The sequence below is a fragment of the Pleurodeles waltl genome, chromosome 9 (assembly GCF_031143425.1).
Source record: "Pleurodeles waltl isolate 20211129_DDA chromosome 9, aPleWal1.hap1.20221129, whole genome shotgun sequence".
Classification (NCBI taxonomy): domain Eukaryota; kingdom Metazoa; phylum Chordata; class Amphibia; order Caudata; family Salamandridae; genus Pleurodeles; species Pleurodeles waltl.
Window position 1 is genome coordinate 424,344,258 of NC_090448.1, and position 26,021 is coordinate 424,370,278.

General features: G+C 40.1%; 1 protein-coding gene across 2 annotated transcripts in view; it reads left to right on the forward strand.

Annotated features, from left to right (window-relative positions):
* Positions 1-1,115: 1,115 nt before the first annotated feature.
* AKT2 (AKT serine/threonine kinase 2) overlaps positions 1,116-26,021 on the forward strand; it is a 524,320-nt gene continuing 499,414 nt past the window's right edge. The window contains exons 1-3 of one of the 2 annotated variants that reach the window (XM_069207237.1): positions 1,116-1,259; positions 2,529-2,671; positions 3,565-3,665. The gene's annotated coding sequence lies outside the window, so the exon portion shown is untranslated. The remainder of the gene's footprint in view (positions 1,260-2,528; positions 2,672-3,564; positions 3,666-26,021) is intronic. The other variant, XM_069207238.1, reaches the window with a different exon arrangement.

The window sequence follows — 26,021 nt, forward strand, 5'->3', positions numbered from 1 at the left end:
CATACCGGACTGAAAGCACCTGTACCCAAGTATTCACCAAAATATACAGGGGGGGGGGGGGGCACCCCACCTATAGCTATGCCCCTGGTAATGAGGCTCAAAGATGGGGGCCACGGAGCCCCCTCCCTTTTTAAACTGTATTTGACCCCAGGGATTGGGGGGTCCATTTTGAGTCTTTTTTCTTTTTTGGGATATTTATTTTCTTTGTGACTCGTATCCTTTGGGATCTCCGAATATTGCTGGCTGTTATTTTCTTGTGATCATTCACCTTCTAATATCTATCTGTCTATAGACTTTGACACAAGGCATCACCTTACAGGAAACACAGTTACTGTAACTACTGTAACCCAGTACTTCTGACCAACGTCATCAAAACATAAATAAGACTCGGACAACAGTAAGGTGGTGACCATCTTGAAATGGAGACACTTCCTTTTGAAATCACGGATTCGCCCCTAGGAAACGGGGTTAAAAACACCTATTTACTATCCGCTTCGAAAAATACGCGTTGCAGTGAAATCAACTTTAGAAACATAGTAAAATAAATCTGAAACCCTTCGATTAATGACTAAATAAAATCACGAAAGAGTATTCAAAAACAATGGCTGCACATAGAACTGTTTCAACAACTCCATGGCCGGTAGTAGGTCTTCTACAGACGGCTGGCTGTTTTAGCAACCTTCACATAACTTTCTGAAGTTACACCTATAAGGAAGAAGAAGCCTTTGTGTTATATAGTTTATTTTAGTTTGCATGGGAATATACAGCTTTATTTAAAAAATTGTCGTTTTTTCGTTTACGTGGTTGGGCTTCTTCTAGTAGGATGTGACTTGTTGCGCTTCTTTTGAAGGGAGATATGTTTTTTTCTTAATTACTTGAAATAGAGGTGGTTGGACGAAACTGGTCAGTGATACAACGCCCAGGACCGAGAACTGCAAGGCCTTTGTGATGCGAAGAGAAGATTTCGGTACTGGTGAAAAGATTCCGCCTCTTCTTTGGCCCACCAGGACTGCAACTCACCGCTTGCTGCGTGCAACTATCCATAGCCGAGAGCCACGCGGCCTTTATGTGCGTCACTTGCGCGTCACCTCCTGCGTCCTCCTCAGTCACTTGCCTTCAGTTCCGAGCACCCCTGCTCCGGGCTAGGTCCCACCCACTGTCTTCGCTGTAGAGTGCCGCTTCTGTGTCCAGGCCGACTGGTCTTCTATTTCTACAGCCCACCTCGGGCCATCGCCGCCACCGAGGCCGCCATGAGGGCTGTAAGTAGTCGTTCGGGGTGTTCCGTTTCTTACATTTTTGCAGTTGTTGTCTATGCTATCTCAGCCACCGTACTTACCTCTCTGCTGGGCAGACCTGCTCCTCATCTTTTTCCTTACTCCGCGTTGACAACAGTGCAGTCTAGAGTGCTCGTGAGTTACCGAGCAGGGCACAGACGCTGTCAGAATCTTGTAAAAGTCTTTTGAAGTGCATCATTCGTTTTGGGATGTTTACACCTTGCTTTTGGGAAGAACCTGTGTTTGTTAGAGTGCTCTAGAAGTGCTTATCCCACCCGTATATTAGCCTTGGAGAAGTACTTTCATTGTTAAGTCTTTTAATGTTTTGGACTATTTACTGCATTTACCACGAGTGAGATCTTCTGTAGGTGTTTATCATTTAGAACTAAAATGAGTGTGCTGGAGTTCTCTAGGTTTTGAGGAACCATAATGTGTTTTTCACAGGCCCTTCTGTACACCACTGCGTTTCATGGGCCCTCCTGATTTCTGAGATGTCACATTGTATAGTGTGTTAGGAAGGGATTTCAACACGTGTTCATCTTTGTATAATTGTCTCCAAGGGAGTTGATTGAAGGAGTGGATGAAATACGGTACTGTCATCCGCAGTAAACTGACTAGGTGGTGCTTCGTTTAAAGCTGTTTAGTGTCTCTGCCCTGCACTCTAATCGAATTATTTTTGTAGGGCAGGGGCTCGTAGTCTTAATGGGGAGTTTCATAGGTGAGGGGTATCGCCCTTTTATCACATGCTACTGTCGGTGGTCTGTCTCATATCTCGTTCGGCTTTCGCTTGGGGAGAATAGCTGTCTACAGTTAAAGAAAAAAAATGGAAAGTACTTACCCTTCAAATACTCCATACTGTTAGATTTAGAGATTAAGGGTGCATTAAAGAACCAACTCTATTAGAGTAAACATCCTTGAATTAACTGCTCTTTACTTTTTCTTCCACGCTACTTAATTTAAATGGAGTTGTCAAGTGGAACAAGCAGTGCACCATCCAGTTTGTCAGTCGGTGATCAGCGATGATATAAATCTTTGCGCTTCCTAAACCGGACACTTTTGTTTTTATTTATCCTGTGGTATTGTAGCTGGCAAATAAACCTGCAGTTAAAAAACACTTGATAGGCAAGCTTCCATTCGAGAGCATGTGCAAAAGAAAATCAGATGAGACGAAGAAAAAAGCCGTTAATAGAGGACCTGACAAATTGGTCCCTAGTATATCGGCGTGGCCATTAACAATCCTGTTTTGCTTCCCAGTAGGTGGAGGCACTGCTGTCTTCCCAGTTATCTAAGAGACCAGGGGCTCCAAACTGCAAGACCTTTGCCTACTGTCAGCCGCTACACAGTTCCACCTCCCAGTACTGTTTGGAACTCCATCTTAAGTGCTGCATCTGCTTCTGGTAGGTCAAGCAGCAGGACCTTTGGGGATGGGCAATATGGGTGGCGATGGGTGCACTGGAGACTTTGTCCTGAACTGCTGCTAGTTTGGTATTTTCCGTTTCTGGGACTCGTTAATAAGTTGCGTGGTCTTCACTGACCTTTATGGTATTTTATGTTGTTGCACTTCTCACGTTTTGCAATGGCCTAGGCCACAGTGACTATTATAGGACTCTGGAAGGTACAGAGGTAAGATATGAGAATGTTCTGCATCTGATAGCTAAGGTCAGTGTCCGTTGAAACCAACCTTTCTGTATTCCTCTGTCATAAGGTTCTTGTGGGGAAACTTGGGCCTTGACCCAACAATCTCTTAAGTTGTAAAAGTTTAACATAGACCCTTATAACCTCACATTTCTAATGTCTGCAAGACGAGTTTTGACTTTCACCAATCACATGGTCTCAAATGGAGTGCTGCTAAATTCGGTCTAATGTTGGGTATATAAACCATCACAGAAGGTTGTTGCGTGCTGTATATACAATTGAGTGACACCAACATATCTTGGATTCTTCCCATCTTTTAAAACTGTACTGTCCTCTAATTCTATCTTTCATTTTGCTTGTTTCTTCGAGTAACTAGATGTTGTTTGGAGTGAGAAAAATAATAAAGGTCACTTATGCACAGTGGAAAGACAGCTTGGAAAAGGTCATGTTTTAGATGACTATCAGGTCTGATTCTATTGTGCTGTAATTTGTACGTCCTCCTTTAGAAAACCTATATCATTATCACCTTGTAAATGGCAGAGTATGAATAGATTAAGTATTTAAAATGTTAATCTTTCTCTGTGGGGAAGGCCATCCAAATTAGAGCTGTGGATGCTTGCCGAAAAACTTACCGTGTTTGCATTTGTAATTCTAGGTAGGATATGCTCTGTGTTGGCCGCCAGCGAAGAAGCAGTAGAGAAACCTGCCTCACAGACTCTAGCACAACGCAGAAAGGCATCAACACTTTATCCTAAGGTATGTTTCATTCCGAATTGCTGTCTATCATGCTTGGCGTATACTTTGATGTATGTCCCTGTTTTATATGTACTGTCTTGCTCTTGATATCCCGTAGAGACATGCAGCGCTGTGTGCACACTTGCATTCTTTTTCCTCACTTCTACATTGCTCTCAAAATGCATCATCCTAGTGGAGGCAGGGTTTCCCCCTTACGTTCCATCAGTATACTGTCAACTAAGCACACCTAGAGACACACAAAGACGTGCATTAATGTTATGAATATTGTCTTGGTTTAAAATTGCCTGTTCTTGTATGTATCATTAACATTAGGCTTAAATGCACATTTGTAGAGGGTGTTTATTTTTTTTTCTTTGTTGTAATCAAGCCACAGTATTATTGGTAAGTTATTGGCTTACAGCAACATTAATATTGCATTGTGTACTCTGTAAACTAAAACACAAGATCAGTACTATAAAACATGTGAAGGTGATGCATATCTAGTGTTGTAGCTACTTTCCAGACTGCTGTCATCACAAACAGTGCGTGGTGACAGGATATATAGCCCTGCATTAAAGCCTCAGACATCAGTTCCCTGTGATGCATTCTGACCAACCGTGATATGTAAAAAGAATAGCTTTTCTAATCTGGTGCTGGTTATGCAGTTATTAAATCTGAATTGATTTTTAGTCCATTCATTCACAGTTATTACATAAATGTTTTTGCATCTTTGTTATTACTAGTTACTTGAATCAAAACTAACAATAATTCTTGTACAGTTCCCCTTATTCAGAAAATCTTGTTTGGATGTCCTAAAGTAACTGCTGTAGCTGAAGCGATAACTTTGACATCACAACCAGACTATTGTACTAAGAAATTGTAAGAGACTGCCAACAAAGATTATTATGAAAAGATTTAATAAACTAAAAGTCAATTTCGATTAATAATTGTATGACAAGCAGTTCGGGGCCTGAGATCTTGTGTGTATATTTTATGAGTAAGTGGATAATTCTGCTCGCTATGGTTGTGAAATTTGTTTAAAATTTGCAAGCCAGTACTGAAAAGAATGGACTGCTCCACATTGCAGCAGCGTTAATGTTAATGCATTGATGTCAGCACATCTCTTAAGGGTCAGAAATTAATTTTGGTTGGGTCTGTATTGCCAGAGCTTTGTATGCATATGGCTGTAGTACGTTGTTGTTTGTTTTTGTTCTGACATACTATGCACCATAATCGCAGATCATGTGTAACTTTTATTGACTTGCATTTATGATGTATTCGATTTTATTTTAAATGTTTTTTTTTTTTTTTTTTTTTTTTAATGTTCAGTTTTTGACGTGTTGCCTTTACCCATTCTTTTTATTTATTTAGTTTGTATCCTATTGCTTTTGTGATTTACGTGTTTAATGTTTTTTAAGCGTCTAGAGGGCATTCATTGCACTAATCGCTTCTTGATGCTGAAGGGCAGAAAATGCAACTTAAGCACAACAAATATTTGTGGCCTTACTATAAAGCTATAATTGTATTGGCAGACTAAACATAATGAGATTTCCAGATTTGTAAATGGCTTAATTAGTCTTGTGTGTTTTAATTTGTGAAGGTTTGAAACAAGGGGTCTTCTAGTAGGCTACTAGGGTTTACCATGGCTTTTGGAATTAATTGTTTGCTTATACCTTAAGTCTCCAACGTGAATGCATTTTAAGTCCTTTGTAAGATTTTAATTTGGTGACCTGTTTTGGAAAAAGAGGTCAACTTGCCTCGAGATTAGAACCCTGATGGATCATTTTGCCGTTTGTACGTTCTTAGAAACAGTGCTTTTCTAAACAAGTTAAACTCGGATCACAAAGCCGCAGATCGCTATGTTCCAAAAAGAGCATTGTTTCAGCTACACAAATGTGTTGGAGAAAATTCACTCTTTAATTGTCTCTCCACTGTCAGGGATTATACTGTGCAAAACATGTTCACCCTTAATGGAGTGATTTTGGAACCAAACAAATGTTGATGGGGTTTCAGATTTCATCCAGTTAGAGCAAAACTGGGACCACTAGCTGGTATGCCATAGACCTGCATCTGTTTTGTTTTTGTTGAGTTGTAATTGGAGATAAAATACCCTATGCCCTTTTTTCCAACCCTTAGAATGCATGCTTATGGGCATGTCTGAAATTGTGCCTCTCATTCATGCAGGATAACATAGCTTTTCCCATGCCTCAATGTCATGTTAAAATGGCCCCGTTTTCTTCTGGTTGCTGTGGAGACATTGGTTTTGTTTTAGCTTCCCATGGTGTAATTGTCACAGGGGATACTTTTATTTTTTTATTTTTAGGTTAAGCACAGCAGCGTACAAGCGCTGCTCTTTTTGACATGCTGTAATCTATTCTGTGGGCTTTAACCACGCCCATCACTTTCATTCGTTCCTGGGCCAGTCTTACAAAAATCCTTTGATGTCGTTGGTAAATACTTTACATTTGTCCCACCATGAGGCAGTTTTGTTACCACCTTGGAGACTAACCCTATTACATGGATTATTGCATGATCGGGCATGTCCCTTAGTGTGGTGCACTATTTTTTTATTTTGCCTTGCTGCTTCGTGCTCGTGGCAGTATGTTGTTTCTTTCTGTAACTTTGTTTTGGGTATCTTGCTGTTTCTCGGTTATGTCTGCGAGGTCTTTTTATTTATTTGTAATACATTTTTTTGGCAGTTTTATGTAGTGCGAACTCGACTCAATGGTATTGGACCACTTTATTTTTTTGGCAGTTTTATAAAGCGCGAACACGATACAAAGGTATTACATCACTTTACATGAGCACCTGTAACATTACATAAGAACACATTCATTTTGAGTAGCAAGGGTAGGATGTTAAGCCAGCAGAGAGACTCAAACCGAGTTCCCCAGCACCAAAGTCAGCAGATGTGGCCCTGAGGATTCTTTGTCTGGTGCGTGTTGAGGTAGTCTTGGAATAACTCGTTTTTTTTGTATAGCGCTTGCTAATACAGGTTCTGCCATTTCATAGCGCTGCAAAGCAGGTGTCATTCTTAACAAAATCGATATAAATCATTTGTAATGACGTTGCAGAGATGAAAAAGCTATGTCAAGATTGTAATCTGCAACATTCTCGTTCTTCCAAGATGTCTGCAGTGGGTGCATCAACCAACTTGAGTAGAGGTGAACTCTAGGCAATAGCATGTACTCTTGATAACCTCCAGAGGGTCACCAACCAAGCACATAGGTTAGTTCTGGGCAATAAGATGACAAAAGGTGTTGTCCCCAAAATGGTGGAAAAGGAGTCCTGACTCCAGACCCAAGCACTTCACGACCTCAAGCTTGATGGCAAAAAACTTCTAGCCTTTGGATGTAAATTTGGCCATTTTAAATAGAGTTCAGTTAGCGCAAACTCGATGCAATGGCATTACAGCGCTGTACATGAGCACTGGTTACATTACACAAAAAAATATTCATTTTTGGTAGCAAGGGGAGATTAAGTGATTTTCACAGGATGTTGAGCCAGTGCCAAGACTTTTACCATGTTTCCCAGCCCCAAGTTCGGCATCACTGGCCCTTACACCACATCCTCTCCCCTAGGATTCTATGTCTGGCTCATGTTGGGGCAGCCTGGGAACAACTTGTGTGGTGTGTTTGTTTTTTTTTTTATTTTTTTTTTTTAATAGCGCTTGGTAATACAGGTTCTGCCATTTCATAGAGTTGCAAAGCAGGAGCCATTCTTAACAAAAGCGCTATAATTTATTCGTCGTTACGCTGCCTCTTCTGTTATTCTTTGTCTATAGTCAATGTTTTAAAAGTTAGACTGGTATTGCCAATGTAGAGGAATAATTTCATTAAAAGTTTAACACACAGAAATATATGGCTGCCCCCTTTTCTTTGCTTCTAACTCTTTTGACCCCCCACCCCTCATTCTCTGGGTCAAAAATGCCACAAATGTGCCTCTTTGTGGCTTGTTTGGTGCTATAAAAGTTTAGGTAAACACACTAGAATAGGTTCCATCTCTAGGGTATCACAGCCAGTCTGTAGGAATGAGGCAAAAACACTCCCAAGATGACGGCCTTGTTGTGTCCTCTTTCCTGCAGCGACAGGCATGGGAAGGTTGCTGTGGCACCTGACAAACATCTGTTACAGTCCAAACCAAAACACATAGGTGAAAGACATTGTCGTTTACAACGCCAATATCTCTAACTCTCACAAATGCGAGACCTATTGCATTGCAAATTCTTGTTCTATTGGCTTTTCTCCCAAAGACCTCGCTGTACAATCTTTTGTGCTTTAACCTTCAGCACACCATATTGTGTTATTCTTATCTCCCAGTGTTTACAGGACTGGAGCAAATATCTAAAACTAAATTCTAAATATCATCGTTTAAATGTATGTTTAATTGAAGACTTTTTTTTTTTTTTCTTCATAGACTAACTTTAGTTGACCACATATTTAATTTTTAACTACCAACAAAGCATTATGTAGCGGATGAACTTCAGGAATAGCACTTTGAGTGATTTATATTTCCATTCTGCAGTTTAGGCAGAACTTTCTGTCAAGGCATTATCTTTTACTCACTTTGCTGTGTATACTTATGTAGTAAGGATGAGGAAATATAATTCATATTTTTTGAGTATTTGTGGAAAATACATTTTGTTTGACCAATTCAAGGAATATGCTATTCTTCAAATTAAATATTGAAATCATTGGAGCAGCTGTGACCGTTCTTAAAACAACTTTGTCTGAGAAAAACAACAGAACTAAAATGATTCTAACGAGTTAAGAATTGTAAGTTTTAGTTATACATATATTTTGTAATGTCAATAGATTCATGTAAAGGCTTGGTACAAATAGTATGGCGTCGGTCTTCTTGTTTTTCCTAAATAGCTGGGATATCTTCCCTGCAATATTTCTTTAAATAATGGGTCAGCCAAAATATGTTTTACTGTGGGACAGTTAAGCATGGGGCTTTATGCACAATATTTAGAAATTGTACAATATAAAACTAAACAAGAAAATAAAGTATACCAATCATAGGTGTGGAAGGAGAAACGTGAATCACATAGGACAGTCGCATACAGTATACACAAACGTGAACAGTGCTCATCTTTTTTACAAATGGTTGTATAAAATACACAAATAAGGCTAACTTGGTGAGGCATAATTGATTAAAAATTATTCTGTGGTAGGAGAAAGGGAGGGTATGGTTACCCTAGTGTAAAGAGGGATAGTCGTTTGTGGGAGACAGGACTGAATAGCGTATAGGTAAAAGGCAGCCAGGTTGCTTGTTTGCCTATTTTATTATATGGATAGTCCTTTCTTTTTTATTACTTTTATATTGTAACAGTTCTAAAACTCTGTATGACATACTTTCCAGTCTTGGAAAAAGCTGCAGGCTTAACAGCCCCAGATTGAGACAAGTGCTACCTGACCCACTGTGTAAAACAATATCACAATTGAGATGGGCAAGCAAATGGAGAAAAACAGACTAAGAATGCAGTTAATTTTTCATAATATTAGTGTTGTGCCTTTAAATGAATCTGTTGATAATACAAAATACATTGATCAACACTTAAACTCCTAGGTACTTGACAGTTTGTGTATAAAGATCTATGATATGCAGCATAGTGTTTTATTCTATTCTTTACAAGTGTTAACTGTCCCACAGATCGCTATTTATCACTACCATTAGTCCGTTTCTAAGTGTTTTTGTGTTTTTTCTAAACTTTCAACTTTTTTTTGTATTCCTTTGCATAGTTTTATGTGAGACTATACGATCTTTCAATTTCACTCTGGTTTTTAAATAAGCAGTGAAGAAGTGTTGTTGTTACTGATTACTCTGAGGGGGCTCTTATCAGCCCTTGGTTTGCATGGCCATAATGCTTTTCCATCCCAAAAATAAGCTTTTAAAAATTAGAATGGTGATTTGTCCTGTTTTCATGGGGCTGAATCAATATGCTTTTAAGAGCAATAGGTGACTTAATAGGTCGTAAAATTAGCAAAGTGCAGAAAAAATATTTTTTGGGGTCATTGCCTGCTTCCTTCAGTACATACTGGAGCACCCCACAACCCGCCTAGCATCTCGGTTCCCCCCAGTTTTTGTGATTAGTGAAACATACTTTTTAGGTCGAGCGCTCAAGCTCTTTGACCTGTTGTAAGTATTTTGGGCTTTAAATAAGGTCCATCTCACGGCCATCACTTTCATTCGTTTTTGAGCTTGCCTTTCAAAAATCACTTGATATCATTGGTAAATCGTGCTTTACGTTTGTCCCGCCTCAAGGCTATTTTTGTCATGCTTTACAGACTGCCTCTGTTACATGGATTATTGCATGATTGCAGATATACTTCAGCTTGGTCAAACAATGTTTTAAAAAAAACCATTTTGTCTGTCCCCTTCGTGCTGCATGATGGCCTTGACGCTTACAGCGTGAGCAGGCACAACCGCGTGAACTCTGTCTGTGGTATTGGTGCACTGGTCACATTGTTCAGTTACCTAATCGGAGTCCTTTTATGTGGCTCTCCCCTGAAAACACCTGAAATTTGCAGATGATTTAAGTAAAACAGAAATCTTTAAAGCAAAAGCGGCTCATCCATCACAGTGGGAGAGCCGATACTAAGATATTCACTGCACTCTGGAAACTTGTCCCATAATGCTTTGCAGGGCATTACTTTCACAAAGCATTTTTGCCCGTAACTCAGCCTGTAGTGATCCTAGGCCTATGGTACCACCACCACCAAAACGTTCACAACAACATGCTCTTTCTTTTTAGCTCATCTTTGGGCACCCACACTAGGTTAGTGGGGACCCCAAAATAATAACTTCTCCCACCATTCAGTGTCTTTTTAAGCACTCATGGCTGGGTCTTTTGTTTTACAGCTGTGTATAGCTTGTTTTTTTAGGGCCTTGCTTATAATATAATTGTTATAGACCTGCTACCCCTAAAAATGTGTAATGCACTATGCCCTTTAGGGACTAAATATATGGTTACATTGCATTATTGAATGCCATTTTTTGTTTTTGTGTGGTTATGTCCTCTAGGGGCTAACTATATAGTTACATGACCATATTTCTTACAAATGCTATTTTCATTGTGGTGTCCTCTAGAGGTGGTTCTAAGCATTACACTCATAGCAACATACTAAAATATTCGTGGCACGGAAACTAGTCCCATAATGCTTTGCAGGGCATTACTTTTACAGAACATTTTTGTTCTTAACTCAGCCTGTGGTGTTCCTAGGACAATGGGACCACCTTCAAAACATTGACAGTGATTTGCTCTTTCTGTCCACATCATCTAACCCCTACCTCTATTCATTATCTTTTTAAGCTCTGTCATGGCTGGAACTTTTGTTTTACAGCTGGGAGAAGTTATGTTATATGGGCCTTGTTTGCATTTTCATTGCAATAGGCCTGTTAGCCTTGTAAATGTGTAATGTGCTATGTTTTCTAGGGTCTAAATATATGGTTACACTGTATTACTTTCTCATATTCTTTTTTCATGTGGTTATGCACTCCAGGGGCTGACTGTACATCATCTCGGGTCCCCACACTAGGTTAGTGGGGACCCTAAAATAATAACGCCTCCCACCGTTAAGTGTCTTCTAAGCTTTCTCAAGGCTAGAACTTTTGTTTTACAGCTGAGAGAAATTTAGTTTTAAAGGCCTTGTTTGTAATATCATTGCATAGGCCTGCTAGCCCTAAAACACCCTCTAGGGGCAAAATATATGGTTACACTGCATTACCTTCTGTTTTTTTTCATGGGATTTTGCCCTCTACGGGCTAACAATATGGTTACATGACCTTGTTTCTTACAAATGATATTTGGGTTATGGTGCCCTCTAGGGGCTGTTTTGAGCATTACAATCTAATGCCAGAAGTGTGTTTCTGATAATGGTTTATATGATAATTGTATATATTTTAATAATCTCTCCTTATCCTGAATCATGGTCATAATTGTAATAAATTAACATCATGATTACACTATGACTGTTTGAACACTCTTAATATGTTTGGGTGACCCCTCTAGTTTATTTCTCCTCTGTGGCTGTCTTGTGTCTTTTTTGGAGAATTGTGCTAGCCAGCCAGCAACTCTGATGAAGGGGAGGTAAAAATGCCTTTCTTTTGGAATTAGCAAGGCAGATTTCAATTAGGATGCTAAATAGCAACATTTTCATTGTGTGCTGCAGATAGAGGAAGAAGGTAAATGAAATTGCTTTAGTTGTATGCAGGGCGACTGGAATTATATGGCAGAAAAAGATGAAATTAGGAGGCAGAGTTGACTAATTCATGTGGCAACAAGAGTCCAGTTATGAATTTACAAAGCCAGTAGCTTTAAGTCAAGCAAATGCAAGACCTATAGCATTGCAAATGCTCGTTTGACTGTTTGCATCCCACAAGTTTTACCTCTAATAAATGTTCATGTTTAGAGCCAGTTTTGACTCTTTTGCTCCCAGATGTAGACACATCTTGTTTCTGCAAAAGCTTCCACTAAATGACTGCCAGATTTTCATGACTGCTATTATTAATTTCCATTCTAAAGCGCAATCATTCTGCAATGGGATTGTGACTAACTTGAATGGGTTCTGGCCCATAGAGTGCCCTATCTTTCTTGCCTTATCAGACTCCAAGCTTAAAAATCTTTCCCTTGGCAAAAACATGGAATGTAAAAATACCGTCCCCTCCTCTGATTTCTGCAGCTTTGTAGAAGTGAAATATTTAAGCCACATTTTTTTTTTTTTTTTTTTTTTGTGTGTGTGTAAATATTTTTTATTTATGATTTTACATACAACAAGTGCCTTAAACGTCGAGACACAGTTTTATTAATGTGTCTGCCTAAATACCCAACATTTCAATACATGGGTGCCTGGACAAAGGAAGAAACACAATATAATGAGATCAGCTGTCCCTTTGCCTGCATTCCATAGTAGCAGGTATGTGAACTTAGCGGAGCACCTCCTCAACAAATCAAGAACCAGCTCAGCTTGCCCTCCCGCCGCCTTCCTCCTCCAATTCACAAGAGACATGAGCCGTATCTCCTGTCAGGGAGCTATCCGTTCACAAAGAATAACTATGCAAGGTACCACGTCTAGCCATCAACAATCTGATCAACTGGCGTGAGCACACCTTTCTGTCAAGTAGTCATCCCATTGTTCCACAAGGTTACATCTCCGATCCCTGGTCCTGGCATCTGTCGAAACCGAAAGCTCTGCAGAGGTCCAACGAACCATGTCTGTCTGCTATGCTGGGAGCAGGCGTCCCCATCCAGGACATGGTGATGCGGCGTTTCGCAAGGACAAGTGCTATTCCTTGAAACTCCACCAACTTTTTTGTCTGTTTGGTCACTACCCCACTATTGAGAACACAACAAGTGGGGCCTCGTGACAGTCTAGAGGTAGTAACTTCTAATATGCAGGAGGTTACTGTTTGTCAAACCTCCGCTATTAGTGGACATAAGAAAGTCCGCTTCAGCTTGCTGACATCTGGGGCACAGCGCCTTAGTGCCTGTGTACATTTTTCCTAACCTGTCTGGCGAGAAGTATGTATGGTGCAGATAGTTAAACTGTGTAAATTGGATTTGACCATCTGGTGTAATTTTTTTACCGGATCCCAACATCTCTGCCAGGTAGCATCTGATAATCCTATCAACAGTCCTCTCACGTCCCCTTAATGGCTGTGAGGCATGCACCTGTGGTATCCCGGATCAAAGCCCCACAGTTGCACCGCCCTCACCCCCCCTTTACATTTTGTTTCTCATTATAAACCCATACAGCGATACTCTAATGCTGGAAACATGTAGCATATACCCCAGTAAGTTACACAAGAAAATAACTTTAGAGACTTTAAGTAGGCCTCTCAGTAGAATAAGATCCTGCATGCACATATAAATCGGCACAGGAACCATCATGAAAGCTGTTTAACAAGATATCTGCATTTGAGAAATAATAATTGGAAATCGTTTTTGTTGTATATACTAGAAGAGCTCACTGAAATAGCAAGAAATGTGTTGAGATGAAAGGGAAACAAAATGCATTTTAATTGATTGATTAAAATCATTGACTTAATTCTGCGCAAGAAAAAAATCACGCTTATAAAACAGCACAAATGCTAATCAGTCACACCTAACTCCAGCTAGTTACCCAATGTGTAAGTGGCTAGAATATTCTGTAACAAGTTCTAACACTTTTAGAAAACATGCATGCACAAGTGATTAATGTACGTACTATAATGATCCTTAGATTAACAATAGTTGAGGAAATATGAATTCCAACTTAGAAATACTAACCTCAAACAAAGCCACTTAAGAGACGGTATCTTGTGGCACGCACAAAACTGATTCCACATAGTCCTTTGCTAATGATAAGGTTATACCTAGATGCTATATAGATACATTATGGATTAGTGTTTGAGATTCCATATTTGCGCTCTGGATAATTGGTCGGGAGACTATATTGATTTTTGTGATTCCACATGTGTACTTCCAGTGGCACTTTGTAAAGCACAAGGGTGCATTATAGCATTAATACACCTATTTTCAGAAAATACAAACTCTTTACCTTTTTATTGTGTAGTTTCCACCAACCTTTAAAAAGCATTTAGCAAGAGTGAAATATACATGTTTGATCAATGTAAAAACAATCACATTAGTACATCAGAGATGGGATAAAATAAAATGAGCGTATCTGTGGTAATAAGAGTATCTGAAACTATACAGAAAGTAAACCTTGACACTGTGACAAGTGCAGTAATACAAACAAAAAAGACAATATTCGGCTTGTACAAAATTGTGATTACAAGATCATTCAGTATGTGGCTATCACAAATTGTAATCATTAGTTTCCAAAATGACCCACATGGTTGATTTACACATGCAGCCTAAATTTACTTTACTCCAGGTTGTGTGTTAAACATATGATTTAAGGCTCTTGACATTTCAGGCCCCTCAGAACCATTGATGTCTTCTATTTTGGAGGAACCCTAAATTTCTGAGTCATCCCAATCAATGCCCCTGAATTGTGAAATCCAAGTTTAGACAGTCAACACCATTGCCTAGTGAAGAAGGTCCCAAAAACCTTTTCTTAAACTAAAATATGGGCTCTTGTTTAATTGGAAGCTTTACATGTTATTCCAGTGGAATAGCATACTGTTTAGATTTTATATGTGGACCCCTGTCAGCATTGTATGAGGTAGGATTTCAGGACTACTCCAGTTGAGTGCACATCTCACATGTATGAGCAATTTCATTAACTTTCAAAAATTGACCATGGCAAAGCGTGGACTAAGTGGGATGACAAGACAAAATGGGTTTTAATTAACAAGCAAATTCTCACACTTGGTATTAGTTGATCTTACTAGGATTCAGTATTTTTCTGTTCGCTGGCTACATTACATACTCATGAGTTCCGTTTTAGGCATGCTACTCAGACAGGTACACCATTATTCCTATAACAGTAGGTGACTTGGTACATATGTTGGCTCGTTCTGAGTTGGAGGGTCATTTTTTACTGAAAATGGCCTAGTTTCTCCAATTAAGTTCCCTCCTCTTACTCAAACATTTCCCATAGCCTAATTTGTTGGGGGGTCTCTAGTCTCCATATCATTATTGGTCCAAAAGTTGTATTCCCTGCCTATGGCAGGAGGTGTGTGTTTTTTTTTTTTTTTTTTTTTTTTTTTTTCTTCACAAAACTGAAAGATGTTATGTGATTGATTATCTTCTGTTTGTTAGATTTGTAAGAGAATAATGACAGGCTGCACATCCGCTAAATACGAATAGGTGTTGTATGAATATTATGATTCTTTTTTTATAGATTTTTTTTTTATTTTGTTGATATGCATACTAACAAAAAAGACAACCAATTGCTGTTGTCGGATTTGAGGCATTTACACAATACCGTCACTTCTGTTGGGCCATTCTACAATATTGCCTGCACAGTGGTTCAGGTTATCAGTCAATATCATTATCCCTCCAAACCATGACGTAGCCACCATTTTCTCCAGATTCTTTCATATTTGCGGGGGCAGCCACTAATTTCATAAATAGTTTTTTCCATCTTTCCACACTAGTCCATGCCCCTCATCAAGGCTGTTATCAAAGGGGCAGTGGGGTAAGTCCAATGCCTAACTATATCTCTTTTGGCTATCACTGTTCCCAGGCCCACCAGCGTCCTGGCCCCTTTGAGCTCTCCCACATCGTCCAGTATGCCCAGCCGTGCTATACTTGGCTGGACCTCAATGTGAGTGCCTTCTTCATCAGAAAGGATGGACATGACTTTGTTCCAGTAATTATGTGTCACTGGGCGCTTCCACATCATATGATTGAAGTCCCCTCTGGGTTCCTGGTACTGATAGCAGGCTGGGGGAGTCATGGATACCAGCTTTCCACAAGCTGAGGGGCATTAGGTAGGCCTGGTGGAGATACTTAAATTGTACTAGACAGAGTCTTGCGTAAGGTGCCAGTACGTGGGATGCCATGAACACGTCCCTCGAGTCAGCCTTGTTAAATACGGTGACTCATCCCTTCCATTTCTTGCTCAGGGAGCCCAGCAGTTTTAACGATTGCGCCTGGCGGGTTCTGTAGGTCTGTGAAACCCGACCCCTTCCCAAGTGGACGGTAAGCAGTCTGCCTTCTAGTGGGCTGTACTCTTGGGATATTATCTCATTTCTCTCTGTAAGCAGTATGTGTATGGTGAAGTTGAAGATACTGGAAGAACTGAGAGGCTGGCATTTGGAAATCCGTGCTCAAGCCTTGGAAGGCCCGCATATGGTCCCGTTCCCAGACATCACCCATCTTCCAGGTACCCATGTTGTCCATTCTTGTGGCATACAGCCTGAGCTACCGACTTCGGAGCTGGAGGAAACGGGTTCACTTAACAGATCTTGGATTTATTATAAAAAGCCCTCTAATGATGATGCATGGCACAGCCACTGGTCCTCCCACAGTTCAGTCTCCAGTGTAAGTTTGCAGTCCCACCTGGTTTACCTCAAGCCGCTACCCCATGCCCTAAACACTACTTGGGTCACTTCTAGAAGGAAGGCTGGATTGGCGGCAGAATTTAGGATACTTGTTACCTTGTCCAGGCCGAACAATAACTCGCCCCGATATGCAGTGATGTCCGATCCTTTGTGCATCCAGTCATTATTGGGCAGGAATTGAGTCGCCCAGTGATGCAGTGGAACATCTGCCATGGCCAGGCCACTGTGGTACAGTGCTTGAACACATTTGCCAAGGACCACCCTAGGAATTTTAGTGGCCCCTATAAATGTGTATCCCATGGCCATTACAGCATTGGACAAAGCCGTTGAAATGTGCAGAGGATAATTCTGAAGTACATACAAAAGCCTCAGGAGGCTCATCATTTAAAAAAAGCTCTTGTCTGCACAGAAGGTTGAGGGGAAGTTTTTCTCACCATGCCATGTTCTCCTGGGCCCTTGCGTCACAGGACAAAGTTTCAGGCTCCATGTGAGGCCTGGCTTCCAGGAGATGTATTTTGCAAGATATTGGAGGCTAACGTGGCGTATCGGGATACAGGATTGCCAGGTTTCCTCTTGGCGGTTGCTCCTTAAGGCAACTTAAGGGATTTCCCCGTTGATTTGAGCCTGGAAGCTGCTGCGAAGACGTCTACGATATAGTGGAGTCGAGTTCTGTCTCGGATGGGCAGGACAAAAACAGCAAGAATTTGTCTGTGTAGAGTGCCGTTCGTCTTCTGTCACCAGGCCCCAGTAAACCCCCCCCCCCCCCTCTCAAAACAAACCTGGGCATCGCACAATATCCAAACCGCCAGAGGCTCTTTGGCCAAGACAAACAGGAAAGAGGAGAGGAGAGGGTGCAGAGCCCTGTCTGGTGCCCCTCTCGATGGAGCACCTACGAGACATAACCCTGTTAACCCGTTTTTGAGCCTGTGGACCAGAATATAGTGATTTTAATTTCTGTCATTGTAAATCTTATTTTTTTTTTTTAAGTCCCCTTTGTTTTTTTTGTTTTTAGGACCTGTAACTATAATAAAAAAAAAAAAGTGGCCACTCAAATTATTTGGGGTTCATTGAACACTTCTTCTTTTTTTTTTTCAATACTATTGCACTGGGAACAGATTGGCTATATCGCATACCATATTTAGGTACATAATAATACTGATTTTTGGGATTGTGCACTTTACTTTAAAATCTGGCTGTGAAACCATGATTGTTTCTGTCACTACTTGGCGAGTGTCTGTACAGCAAAGACAAAGTCGGAAGAGGAGAATATTTTGTTTCTTTGTAATTGTTGGACATTGGAAGTAATTGGCAAAACACTGAAAATTCTGTCTGTGGATGCACATTTGTCTTGCATTTTTTTTTACAGCACAGAGTATGTATACCTTTGAAACACGGTGAAATGATAATCTGGTGGATGCTGCTCTGTAATCACCATAAGGCCATTTAGAGAGACTTAAGAGAACAGATTTTTCTACCTAGTATCAACCAGCATTTGGACATCCCCTTTTGTATCTTTTGTGTGAAGTTTAGAGGTTTAGTTTGCCATGGATGAGTTAAGGCCTAGTTCCAACTTGAGAACTTATCTTTTTCCCTTAATGGAAACACTGGTTGATTGTTTGCTGCTGCAAGCTGAAGGGTCAGGATCCTACTCTGTGGTTTTGAGGCAAAAAAAAAACGAGAAAACACAGTGAGTGAAAATCTCACTGTATATATGGAAGTTCGGGTAAAGGTCTCACCCACACAACACATGCATTGTGGCTTACAGGAGGCTTGGAGCCCACTCATTGCTTACCATCGGTATGCATCATTGTTCCATCTTTATCAGAGTTGCACAGTTATTTTTATTGTTCTGTTGCCTAGAAGTCTCCTCTTTCATTCTTGGATGCCTAAAAAAAATCACTTAAATCTTTCAGAAAGCTTTTGGCATTGTGTGGTGAAATGGCTTTATTTTTCAAAGTATGCCATGGTATACTCATTACCATTTAAAACAAACAGTAGCTAAACCAGAATGTCTCACGTTTGTGACCTTTTCTCTCTGGTAATGTTTTTCTTGCCAGTGCTATACACGCTTGAAGGCAAGGTAAGCAGAAAGAAAGCCCAGACATACTAATCAATGCCAGTCAAGGAAATGAGAGTGATAGTTAGGCCAACCAGTAGCAAGCAATGGGTTGTCTCTAATCTAACAAAATCTCTTGCAGGCGACAGCGCATGCGCTTGACTTTTTGAGACCTGAAAAATATGTGGCTGCTTAAACCAGTGTCATTTTAGTCACATGTGCCTTTCTTTCCATAGAGTGGTTTTACTATACTCACTGTGTTAAGACTGAACAGATGAAAGATTGTAGTTGTCTTTTTTTTTTTTTTACTGTGTACCTGAATGGCATGTACTTTAATAGACATGCATTTGCAGTATAAGAAGGAGATGCAGGCAGTGAGTTTTTAAATGAGTGTTTTATCGTGTGCAGCCTGCATTGCGATGGAGCACTTAAACATGAGTATGCTTTTCTGTGGTATTCTTTTTACAGAGTAGTTAGTAGACTTTATCAATAAAAAAGATGGAATAGAAATGATTAGGCTCCTGGGGCTTATAAGAGATGGGTAGTTATTTGGTACTGATGCACAGTAACATAAAACTTGGAATCTGCCAAGCGACTTTGGTTAACGGGTAACTGGCCACCAGACCATTGCAGTTTCTTTTCTCCTCAAAGTAGGGTTGCCTCTGAGCACAACGTTTGTCGTTCTCTATTCCCCCCCCCCCAACCCACATATACCCCTCTCTTGTCAGTCACACAAGCATTCTGTCCCTTCTTCCACACAGTCTTTTCCCTTACCATAGATGTTAAACACAGAGCACATGAATACATGCAAATGTATTTGCTTTGGATCTCCTCACACTAACATCCATGCTTTCAACGAGCATCACAACTAAACAAAGGAGAGCTTCTGAAAAAAACAAGATGTAGAGTAGCAGGATCAGGGGTGAACAACTGCAAAGGTATACAGATCTGCTAACTCAACTGCTTAACGTTGGTATAGCTCATAAAATATTATCATCTGTAATATAATCTCGAGGCCAGACATACAAAACATTATTTATTGAATGAATATTTCTCACAATGTTTATATGTTTCACATGTTTACCTACATGATGCTGTAGAAGATTTGGTTGTCATAAATCTCTTCAACTTAACAAAAGCATTTAATACATCATGTATGTAACAAATTATCATTTAGTGATGCCACCTGACAACCCACTTATACTTAAATACTACATGCACACCCGCTCATGTCACTCTCACTTCACTCATTCAAACTCAAACAAAATACCATTAAAAGTAAATCAATACAGTAACCCAAACAACTATATTACAACGTATGTGCTTATAAGTATACGTCTTAGTATAACCAAATAATTTTCTTATAATGCAGACAGAATATCTACAGGCCTAGTTCAAAAGTATCCTCTTGCGATTACATGTATTGCATAAAGAAAACATTTTTGGGGGGTAAAGCTCAAAAGATGAAGGTCCCCTTCTCTTAAATGTAGATCATTTGGTTTTCTGGTACACATTCCGTTTCCAGTGGAGCCGATGCGTGTTTTGGTGTAAATCCAAATGAGGTAACACCTCCTTCAGGGTGCTTCATGACTGAATTGGAAAATGGAAATAACAATGAGGGGAGGCCATGAGCGAGCAAGGGAAGACTAAAGTATCACAAAAGATTCATACACCGTATGACCAAAATGTTTAAAGATGATGTTAGGTTTTCGTTTACACAGTTCATTTGTTATGCAAATAACATGTTTTTTTCAATTGTTATGGATTATTCATATTCTAATATGTTCTATTCTATTAATGGCATTTCTTAAGTGCATGGCTACACAGCTGGCCTCCCGGTGCTGTTTAGTCAGACCTGGCTCAGAAACACATTTTAGATCAAAATAAACGTTTTCAGCTGTTTCCTGGACCGCAGTTCATTTTTCTCCTTCCTAAGTAACTCTGGCTGAGTATTGAAAAGTTTAGGTGCTAAAAAAAGTGAAAGGGCACCCGCCACTTCTAGTGTGTGTGTGTTTTTTTTTTTTTTTTTTTTTTTTTTTTTATTAAACCTTGGTTGTGGAGAGCAGGCCTAGATTCCCGAAGCATAACAACTTCTTCAGACAGTAAGGCAGAACCAGAAGTTGTAAAATCAAAGGGCACTTAATATGCAAAGCCCGATGAGTCAGGCACAGGTCTTGAACTGGATCCTTTTTCCTATTGGTGACCAATGTAAGGTGGCTAATGTGGATGAAACAGACTGGTGTTTTGGTGTTCCAAAGTGAATCTGTGCTGCAGCATTTTATTTACTTTGAGTTTTTTGATCACTGACTTGAGGGCTCCCCAAGTAAAGAAAGTTCCCATAGTCTAAATGTGACTGCGCCACACCTTGTACCACAACTTGTCTTGTGGGTCTTGGTAACCAACCCAGAAGTTCTTTCAAACTTCTCAATAGACCAAAGTAAGCTGAGGACACCTTTCTGACGTTAGCCTCCATTGTAAGTTTGTCAGTTATGATGCCCAAACCTTTTACTTCAGCTTCCTAGGGGAGGGGTGGTCTCAGAGGGACTCAGGCCAAAACAGTTCATTGCAATTGGATGGATTATTGCCTACTATTACCTCTGTTTTGTTGCTGTTTAATTTTAGGCAACTGGCTGGCATCGGCAGTACATAATCCTTACACAGGTTATTATTTCACACACACTGAATGGAGGAACAATATCTTGTCAACTAAACCCCTGTGTCTCATCTTCAGATGGCACCATTGAGAGTCCATGGAAGTGCATGATCTCTGAAAGTGGGCAAACATACAGATTAAACAGTGGGGGGGGGGGGACTCAGTGAGGATCACTGTGGGACTCCACACTTCAAAAGATGGACATCTAAATAAAAGGTCCTTCACATACCTAAAAGCTTCAGCAGTTCAGAAAAGAGGCAAACCTTTAAGGCTTGGACAGTAATGACAGTCTATTCTAGTCTCTGAATTAAAATTGGGTGGGAAACAGTATCTATCCAATGCTGTACTCAATTCAAGCAGTATAACAGCACCTGATCCTCCTTGATTGAGGATCTTTTTAACTTCTTCGGAAGTTGATAAAAGTCCCGTACTGCTACCAGGGCAGCAGCCTGTTTGAGTAGGATGTAATATACAGTGATCCTCCAGGGAACAAGAGTGATGTTTGTTAATATATATTTCTCTGATAATTTGCTGGGACCAGGGAGCAAAGAAATTGGTCTGTAACTCCGGATCCAGAGAAGGGTTCTTTAGCAATGGTCTGCCGATAGTATATTTCCACGCATTTGAAACACTCCTACTCTCAAGTGAGCAATTATAAATTGCAGGCAGCAATGGGAAAATTATGTCGCCTCCTTTCATCAGGATTTCAGTGATGACCAATAGAGTGGATAGCCTGATTTTACAGTTTTTGTGAGTTTGATATTGTCTTCCTTTGTCATAGGCAGGAAGGATGGTAATGCCTCTTTTGGTGTACACCAGCCTGAGGGACACAATTGGCTAAGCTGTTAGGCATTTTCTTCCCTCCTAGAGGTTTGTAGATGCTGCTAACTTTCTCAAGGAAGTAGTGGGCTAATTTATTGCAGTGGAGCTCAGAAGGTGGTTTTGTCGAGACCGGTATATGAGATCTTTAAGCACAGTTTTGTATCCGAAAGAGACTATATGTGCAGTCTTGCAGCGGAGTTGAGTATATGGAAGAGCATCTCAGATTATTGTGGTAGAAGAGTGAAGAAGATAACCTTAGGAAAGAGCTGGTCGCTCCTCCAGTCAGTCTAGCACACCCTGTGCTGTGAAATCTGACAGTTGGCCGCAGGTTATCAAGATGTTTTGAAAGTAAAGAGTGAGCAACACTTATGGTCCACCCAACCTAGCCAGAGAGAAATAATTCCACCTTAAAAAAAACCTTTCATTGGTAGTTTATCGGATATAGCTCCATGAGACCTTTGCCTTGATCTGGGATCGATGTGATCTTCTGGGCCTCTTATTCCTTTGCTCTGCTCATGACTATTTTCTGTCGAACGATGTCCAAAGACCCTAAGCTACTGCTTAGATGATTGGGTCTGGTGAAGCCACTTCTGGTTTAAGCCTGCATACCATTGCTGCCAAATACACCTAAGCATCGCTGTTGCAGAACCCAAGAAAAAAAAAGTTACAGTCACTTGAATTCTACGTTAATGTATTCACCAAAAAAAACATTTTCCTATCTGGGGATGTTCCAATTCAAGCGTAGGTCCCAAATTGAATGTGAAACACGTAAGGGCTATTTTACTCCGTTTAACTCCATTTGTCTTTTCCTAGTGTTTTAGTGTAGTTTAGCCAATAAATTTACCACTTAAAGCTACCCTTTTTTATTCAAACCTTACCTTACCTTTTTTTTTTTTTTTTCTTTTACTGAATTGATCCACTAAGGCAGTGGATAGAGTGCGTAAAATGGAGTATTTCAGTTATCCCCGTATAGTTGCTTTGCACACAGCAGAGGGGTTGACAACTAAGGTCTATCAGAATGGTGACAGATTAAATTACTGGCAGTGTTATGAACTAATATTGGCCTCATGTAAAGCTTCCTTTTTGCTTATTTGTTTACTCTATATTGTGGATGTGCCTCTGGCCCTAAATCATGTCATTGCACTACCATAAAAGCTCTGAGGCACACAGGTCAAAATACGGGCACTGATATATGCTACATTAATTCTGGTAGAAGCTGATGTGGGCCAGGAGAGCTCACCTGATTACTTAAGGATTATTAAATATTTATCTTAAAATATGGCTGGTGAGAACTTGATTTGTAAATCTCTCCACAACAAGAGAAGAAGGTCTTAAATAGTCTTCCTAATGGTAACGTTCTGCACATTGTTCATTGAGATCATTATTTAGATCTTTGGTTAGATTCATACTTGAAGTGACAACACCATTAGAACATCATACTAATGTAGGGTCAGCTTTTGCTTGGCATATGAAATTATACTGGCCCTGACTCATAGAATATGCAAGGGGTATTAAAAGTGATTTTGATGACCATTCCCTCATGATTAATACCGCAGTCTTTCAGTGAGGCAGCTACTCGTATAGGTCAAGTAGAAGTGCATGTTAAGTAAAAACAGACTATAGTTTGGTATGGCTTCTCTATTGAACCCAAAAGCAAGAACTACTCAAACAATTCAGCTGTGACATTTGAGCTCTAAAAATATTATGAATACCTCACCTCTATCCAAAAGCGAGGTGGCAGTGACCTGAGTTATTAGTCCATCTCTATAGTTGAGGACTGGCTGCAAGATCTAACGGTTAGTAACACACATGCAGAAGCATACTTGTCACTGTTTCCTGTAGAGTACGGTTTAAAGACATTTGGGGTCCTCTTCTCCTTTATGTAAATGCATATGAACTAAAATCTTTTCTTGAAGGGCCTTTCTCTCTGGAAAGGCCAAACGATAACTGTAGCAGAACATGAGAATGTTATCCTCTGTTGTTAAGCACTATGGTTATCTCCCAAAGGTAAAGACTTCTTTAATATTCCATTAGGAAACCAAGTGCCTTGGTTCCTGGGTTATAAATGGGCAAAACCGACAAGTTTTCATTAAACGCTTATTTTGTGCTGTATTGCATGTTTCAGAGTATCAAAGTTTAAGTTTATTGAAACGGTTCATTAAAACCATCGCAATTCAGACATACATATGTGTATAAATACTTAGTATACTCACTGTATTAAATAGAGACTCATAAAAACATATGTTTGTTTCAAATAAAACTTATCATAGTAATAAATTGTGCGTGGCTAAAATGTTCTCCATTGATTCCAACCTTACTCTTAATCTTAAATGTAGGACTTTCTTGCTCCCGTACAAAAACTGTGATTGTAGTGAGGCTCAGGGAATATTCTAAAGTAATTAACACTAAGTTATACCCGAGACTGATTTCTGGCTGCAGCAAACCTATTGGGAGCTTTACTAGCACAAAATGATAACCCATGCACACTCGGCTTGGATCTTATTCTCTAGTTCTTTCTGGGCCTGTAACATAAATTTGGTCCCTCGATAAGAAAATGGAATTGAGAGTTTGCAGAGCCAACTAATGACGGCCGGCCTGCATGAGCGTATGTTCAATGTCCTAAAAATATTTTTCAGATACAATGTCCTGTGACCTAGCAACGCCGGGCACACACAAAAAAAATGTGTTCTAATGACTCCCCTCTATGCCCACACAGTCGACATAAATGTGTCAGATCTTGTTGTTTCCATGAAGGGCCCATCAACCCAAATAGAAAAAGCATGAACTGGTGTTTCAGCAACTGGTTGAAGGATGCTGCTAGATATTCCTGTGCCTGTAAAGTTTTGTATGATGTTATTACAATGCAGGCGTGCTGTCTTCTTGCCAATTTTTGTTTGTCAGAATTTAAAGACTTCATCTTAGTGACAGCATTTGCCTTCCAATAAAACTCCTTTTTGCCCAGGTTCCGCTCCCAGGCTACTGGCAGACCTAGCACTTTAATACAGTTGTTTAAATGCTGACCCCAGGTGCCTTTGTCGTCGTGACGCTGTTGCTCCTCTATTTCCATCCAACATAGGTTACTAAGGTACCAATCTCTGCTGCACGCATCCTCCAGCATAATTTGGTGAAAGCACATTTACTCTGAAATTCGTAGTTTTTCAGACCCAATTCTAGACGGACCTGGCTAGAGATGCTGGTCGTGGTATCCACAAAACCATTTTGTAGGCCTTCGTCTGAACTTGATTGGAAAAAAAAAAACTGCCTCCTTCCCCATCATGATTTCGGCACCATAAGTGTCGGTGGGCATTAGCCATGCTGCCATGACAGAAAGCAGGAGAGTTTGACAGGCAGCTCAGTTTTTGTTTTTGTACTTTGAAGCCATAGGTCAATGAAAGGGCTTTACCTTGAGCAACAGCAAGCTGTGGCCTGAAAGTCCAGAGGCGATCCATGGTGAATCTCAAATATTTGTATGTGGGGGCAACCTCCACCCAGGTTCCATTTACCCGGGCTGTATTGCATGTATTTCAGTGTTCTTGCCTTCATATACACATCCTCACCATAATGTTATACACTTTGTTAGGTTGTATACTGTTGAATTATTTTTTTTAAAGTTGAACACAATTGAAAATATGGTAGATGCATGTATTTTCCCAGCTAATAAAAACAATTAACAGGTCTCACCAACAGGGCTAAAACAACCGCTGGAGGACAAAGCGTTGGTGGATCCCACACACATCTTATGGAATTTACGCTAGGTAAATTTTGTGAGCTATGATTAATATGAGAATTCATGTTGCGGAGAAATCTATGCTAGAGGCTGTTGGCAAGTTAGAAATGTGATTCTTCTTTAATGGTGTTCAGTAATAAAGAAATGCTATTTATCCTTTTT